The sequence below is a fragment of the Acanthopagrus latus genome, chromosome 16 (genome assembly GCF_904848185.1).
Source record: "Acanthopagrus latus isolate v.2019 chromosome 16, fAcaLat1.1, whole genome shotgun sequence".
Lineage (NCBI taxonomy): Eukaryota > Metazoa > Chordata > Actinopteri > Spariformes > Sparidae > Acanthopagrus > Acanthopagrus latus.
The window spans coordinates 12,193,909-12,200,625 of record NC_051054.1 but is presented as its reverse complement, the minus strand read 5'-3'; positions in this window follow the sequence as shown (position 1 = coordinate 12,200,625).

Genomic DNA, 6,717 nt, shown 5'->3' with positions numbered 1-6,717 from the left:
CTGGATGGAGGCTTGGAGTGGAGGGAGGCGGAGGGCCGGGGTGTGTTGGTTAGTGTTTGGAGAAGAGAATAGAGGGTGTGAGAGGCATGATATACTGAGCTGGCCGCAGATTTTGCAGAATCTCACACTCAGGAAAAACTTTGCCTGCAGATCCCTCTCCTAAGCATGAGAAACCTGTTTCAAGGATGTTTATGAGGTGCCACCCATCTTTGTGAAGGTTGCCAATGCCTGCCACTGAACTCCACACATATTTTTAGTTCGGGATTGTTGTTATTGTGGTCTTCTAAGATGCAGGTTTATCCAAAATGGCAACTCTTGTCAGTTGCTTGACTGCAGATTTTCAACACAGTTAAACCTCAACTCTAAAGTCCCTTTAAAACTACTGTTACTTTGGCTTAACTAAATATTTTCCTACCGACTCATTAATGTGTATTTGGTGGAATTAGTCCCATTAGCGTCAGTCTGTGCTGACATGATGTCGTGATTGACTTGTCTCAGGTTTTTGTTTGCTCTTCACTCTTGATGTGTGTGTCTCTCAGTGAGTGGCAGCCACTGTTTGTGTGTCAGGTACAGTATGTTTGTCCAGGTGTTTGCGGTGCTCTTCTTTGTGTCCGTGTTTGTGTTTCGGTTGCTTTGCGTGTGCAAAGTGTTTTCGCTGCTTCTTAGCTTTAAAGGACTCTGCCATTGTCTTGGTGCTCATGTCTTTGTGTAGGCGCACCCAGACTATTGTGCTGCCGCTGGACTCGGTGCTGGCATCGCTGCTGATATAGAGCTTATTGAAAGTGATTGTTGCCGCACGGATGAGGGTTCATCTCAATAGGGGTGCGCAGACAAAGAGAGGGTCCTTTACCTGCCTCCGCCAGACGCATGTGAGCGATAAGGTCACCTTAGGACCCTGCATGGACCCCCTCCACCTTCACAGCGTCCTCATCTTACCTCTTGTGAAACAATCCAGACAATGGAGGCAGATGTGTGAAGGATTAGAGGTCAGAGGGTTGGGGAACGCAACATCTCCACTTCCAGGATCAATCTTCAACCGCTCTGTAATCTGTGGTCCCAGGTGCAAAATACCTCCAGTGGTCTCTCTGGCTGAGAGCTGGCATTGCCATGCTGTGGGAGCTCCTGCTGGGTGTGGGTGCTGATAGGATAGTGTGGGGGTGGGGTTATCACCTGATCGCGTGGATGGATGGCGGCGCAGAGGGATGAGTAACAAAGGGCCCTCGCTTTGTATCCGAGCCTCACCTAAATCCTCGCTGATTGATGCGAAGCGCGTGTTTGCCTACGTATGACACAGCCACGGTGATAACGTGTGTCCGTGTGTACTCTGCACGTACACATTTGTAAAGTTTTAATCTGTAAATGTGGAATAACTTTGAGTTCTTCAGAGCAAACTGAATATTATCCCCAAGTTCTCGTTGTTATCTTGTGTACACACATTTGTTTATTTGATACAGCCCCTCTCCACCGCTGCACTTCTGTATATCAAAGACAGCAGTGCAGAGCGCAATTGGAAAATGGCTACCGTGGAGAAAGGTCTCTCTCTGCTTTGCCTGTGAAGAGGCAGAAAAAGCCCCATTCTCTGCTCCCTTCTTAGATCTATTTAAATAATTGAGGAGTAAACTGACAAATTAGGCACCTTTATGGACGCCCCTGGGCTCTCTCTGGGGTCCTTCAGTTTCCCCAATACAAGAGAGTGCCACCAGCCACAGGATAATATCTCTGTGTGCTTTGAGAGGAGGAGGAGGAGGAGAGGGGGGGTTGAGGAGGAGGGTAGTGGACCAGGAGGGGTTTCGCCAATCAAGCGGGCCACACTTCCTCCCCCAGGTTCTAATTTTGTGCCACATTAAAGAGCTCGGCCTCCATTTAGGACACAGAGAGGCATTTTCATAATTTGCCGGGTCTCTCGACTAGCTCGGGGTGCCTTTTTTTTTTTTCCCCCTCTCTCTCCTCCCTCTCTCTCACTCACTCCGTGTCTGAATGGAAGGCCTGGGGAGGAAGAGGGGTAATTCATCCACCTCCTTTCAACCAACCGGCTTCAGTTCTGCATAATGTTGCTGCTAGGTGTGTATGGCAGCTAATATTTATCTCTTTAATAATTCTCCATTAGACCTGAATATTATTTGCCGTATAAAAGCCAACACTGCTTATTGTCGGCGGTACAAAAATGGTGTCATTCACGTTTTTGTGGATGCATTAGGGCTAATTCATACGGCTGCATTTAGCACTTTGAGTTAAAGACTGTAGTGGGTCTAATCTGTGACCATGCAGCCGATACAGCTGTGGCGCTTGCATTGATTAAATCTGCGATCTAGCATACAAGCATACATAGTGCACATAATCTAGGTTAAAGTTGTTTCATTTCCTCTCGCTGACACCATCCATTCATGCACTACGGCATGCGTAAGCATTGATTCATATGTGATTGGTCACATAATTCACAGTCTCAGGGGGCATTTCATCGCTGACAGACAAGCTAATCTAAAATCCCCCAATTTACAAATGAAAATCCCACCATCCAATTGAGCTAATAGAGGGACTTGAATGGGATAATAAGATGTGGTGTAATACTGTGTAAAAAGCCTGTAATGTTGTGTTGGTGTAAGAGCCTGTGTGACTGGATGTTTGACTGTTTGCAGTGATTACAGGGGCCTGCGGGCCTGGCGGCAGCTCCGTGGCTGGGACAGGGAGCTTGTCCCTGGGCAAGGAGATACGCCTGTCTGCCCCTTCTTGCTGGAGCTACAGGGACCGGGATGTCAGGAGGGGAGAGTGCTCCCTGTGAGCTCCCTCTCTCTCTCTCTCTTTTTCACTCTCTGTCTGTCTGTCTGTCTCACTCCCTCTCGTTCGTGCTCTCGCTCTGTCTGTACTATTGCAGTGCTTGCAGATGTGCACAAACAAGGGAGGATTAAAGCAAAACGAATCTAAACAGACAAATGGAATTAGAGTGATGGGTGTCGGTGGGCTGGTTCACAGTGATAAACATAATGATGCTGTGTGTGTGTGTGTGTGTGTGTGTGTGTGTGTCTGTGTCTGTGTGTGTGAGTGTGTTCCTGTGTCTAGGGGATTATCAGTGGTTAGGTGTGTGGTGTGTATGGCTGGGTGACTGCTTCTGGGTGTCTTTGTGTGTTTGCCTATCTGTCTGTGTTTTTGTAATTATGTGTGTGTATATTTACTCGGTTTCCACTTGTGTGTGTGATAAATGTTTTCTACAGTGCCTCACCAAAAAACGAGTCTCTACGCCCTCTGCATGTGTGCGCTTATATGTTGGGGTCATATTTCCTTCCTGTCTTTCACAATGTCTGTTTGTGTTGGCGCACTGGACATCAAAAACTCTTCGCCCGATATTGACACATGCCTAGAAAGATGTTTGTGGAATGCGTCGGTCCCATAAACCAATCTCGCGCCGCACCCTGCGGTTTATCTCCCAGTGTTGTGTGTGTGTGTTGACTTGTTTTCTTGTGGCAGGGGTCTGTGTGTTTGTGAGCCGAGGAGGTCAGGAGTGTGGAGGAGCCAGCAGGGGGGCCAGTGATCAACAGCCTGGGGCTCCCCTGCCGAGGGGCTCTGGGATTAGGGCTAAACCCTGCCCTGCCAGATGGGCACAACACATCCCCAACATAGCACACCAGTACCAGCACCTTTAGGGCCGCAATCGCCCCCGCCCCCTCCTTCTGTGGAAGAACTAGGCGACTGGAACCATGCTGGATATTCACTGGTACGCTCTCAACAGGCCCAGAGGTTATTATAAGTGTACTGACATGATCACAGTTCATTTTATGTGAAGCCTGCCCAGCGTCATTGTTGTATTTAAAGAATGAGCCATCCTTTTTTTAATTAAAGTTTAGAATTCCCATTAGCTCAGTATTGATTTTAATTGTTTTTTTGTTCATACCAGCCATGTCAGTGAACGCATCATCAATCATCTCTTCTCAGGACCACACAGGGTGGCGGCGCCGGAGACGAATGAGATGAGGTACTCTTCAAAGTGTCAGCTAGTGGACAATTTGGCCAGTCAGCAGGTTCAAGGGTATCGGAAATGAAACTTACAGGTTGTTTTGATGTGCTGTATTTCAGAGCCACGGGCAACACTGAAATGATAACGTGTGTGTGTGTGTGTGTGTGGGGGTAGGTTGGTGGCTGTGGAATCAGCAGTGTGATGATGGCTTCCTGCTCGATTTTCATCGCACACAGCTGGCACTAATTTGTCTCCAGTGCAGTTCATGGCCAAGTAGAGTCGTGCATTTATTTATTAGTTTTATTCATCTTGTTCAGTTGCACAATTTTTGCCATCACGAGGGGCATAAACTGGGATTTTATGGATCCAGGGAGGTCTGATAGTCCCTATGGTAACCTGTTGCCATATACTGTTTCAGATTAACTTGCCATGTTGGCATCCTATAGAAGCTGTACCACTATAGAAGCTGGTTTTCCATGCCACACTGTCGCTAGCCAGCAAAAACACACACAGTTCAGAAGTATACAGTGTCAGCCTGCCATAAGTCTTTGTGATACTACCCTACCTGGATCTGTTATCCACTGCTGCCCCAGCAGACTCGGGAAATCGTCTCTGTATTAGTAGAAAGCAGATTACATGAGTAAAGTGTACAAACAAATAAAAGATTACAGGCTGTGAACATGTTTCAGTCTAATGCCCTTTCAACAAGCAGTGCTCAGCACAATGCTTTTCTCTCCCCGAGCTAAATTTGGATTTCCCCTCTGATGTGAAGGCCTGCTGGCCAGCTATGTCTTCCACCAAGAGCACAACCTCTGTAATGACAGTGTTCCACACGACTGGCCTGTCTCCTCCACTGGTATTAGTTAGGCTTTGGAGTTCAAGTGACTACGGGGTTTAAACACAGGATTTTTTTTTTTTTTTAAAAGAGGGGGGAAGAAAGACTCGCTGTTGTTCTTGAAAAGCTGTGTTTATCCAGGATTAGAGACACCAACATGTTAATAATTGTTTCTCACAGAACTGCAAAGAAGCACTTTCCTGTAATCCCCTAATCAGGCATTACACCTCTGAGCGAAGCCACAACGCAGGCGCGTGGTGTCTGTGACGCAGCACGCCCACACTGTGTAATACACCCACGTCTTCTCCGACACCACACCCACAATCTACAAAAGCACCTGCTCTATTCACTCGCTTTTAAATCTGCCTTCCCGTATCCACTACATCCATTCACTAACAAAGAGCAGTTGTGCATTTTTTAAGAGGGCATCTGCTATGAGTGTTAGATATTTTTCACTCCAGAAGGAGAACAATTTGGTGCATTGATACACAACAACACGTACGAAGAAATGAGTCTGCTCTCTACGGCTGTTGATAAGTTCCCGTAACCAAGAAGTAGCGTGACGCATTGACATCTTACAAATTGAGCTTATCTGACCTCGTTAGGATCATTGTTTTAAGATTTAAGATGTGTATTGTCACTCCAGTTGCACATTTACACTCGTGAAATGATTTGGCCAGGTGTCTTCACTAAATTAAATAAAATGGATATAAATGATAAATGATAAATAAGTATATATAAGGCATAAAGATATAAAAACAGAGTATAATAGCAGTAAAATATATAATAAAAATGTAATGCAAAATAATTTTATTAGAAAACAAGTATGAAAACAGAATATAAATAGCAAGAAAAGGTGTAACAGAAAAACATTTAAAAGGGCATAACAATAAAAAAAAATAAAAAGTATAACAACATAATTTGTAGCAGCAGTGAAACCAGTAGAAAAGAAAACATTTTGATTTGGACGATGATTTTATGGCCAATTATGGATTTTCGCAGACAGTTCCACAGTAGTTTGTGCGCCCTGCTCGTGCGTTTCAGTGCGGAGCTGGAATGTATCACCTCCTCTGATGCTGCCAAGGTCACATAGTTTGCTAGTTGTTGGTCAGCATGTCAGCTGTCCTCTGTAGTACAGTGGCAAAGGGTCAGACTAAAGGCCACTGTACACGCTGAGATGATGACAGGTCCGAGGCCAGTCCTTGGAATGTGAGGGCACAGCCACGCCGGTTATCATAGGGAGATGTTGGTTAGCTTTGACAAGTCTTTAAATTTAATCAACTGAACCCATATTTTACTATCATTGAAAAGAAGGAGAAAAGTTTACTATGCATTAGTGTGCATGATTCCTTGGCGATGTTTGTGTCCACGTCAAAGTGATGGGTGTTTGTCCACCCCCACCTCATGCAGCTTTTCAGTTTTTCCATTTTCACATTCAGTGTATTTTTTCTTTTCATTTTTCCATATCCATTGCTGATGTTGAACGTTTGTTTGTTGTCCCCCCCCCACCCCCACCCCCCCCGGTCTCTGCCCCATGTCTCCTTGCAGGGCCTGGTGGGCGAGTGCGATGAGGGGATCGGCAGGGATTAACCTGGGGAATTTAATTAGTGGAGCTGTCGTCCCTGCCCTTAACATTTCAATCTCTCTGGGCTGGCTGGCTGGCTGGCTGGTGGTGCCGGAGCTGGACCTGCGATGGCCAGCAGCTGGGGAAGGAGGGAGGCAGGGGGAGGTGTAGGGTGCAGAGGCAAGACACGTTTTGACAAACAGATTAGTCTAGCACCGTGATGGAGTTTTCCTGGTGGGGGGATGTAGGATATGGAGCAGAGGATGGCTAAAAAACATAAATATTGTATTTTGGCCTTAACACACCTAGGAGGAGGAACATTATTACTATTATTTAACTTTAGAGAATCGTGATAAACAGCTATAGCCA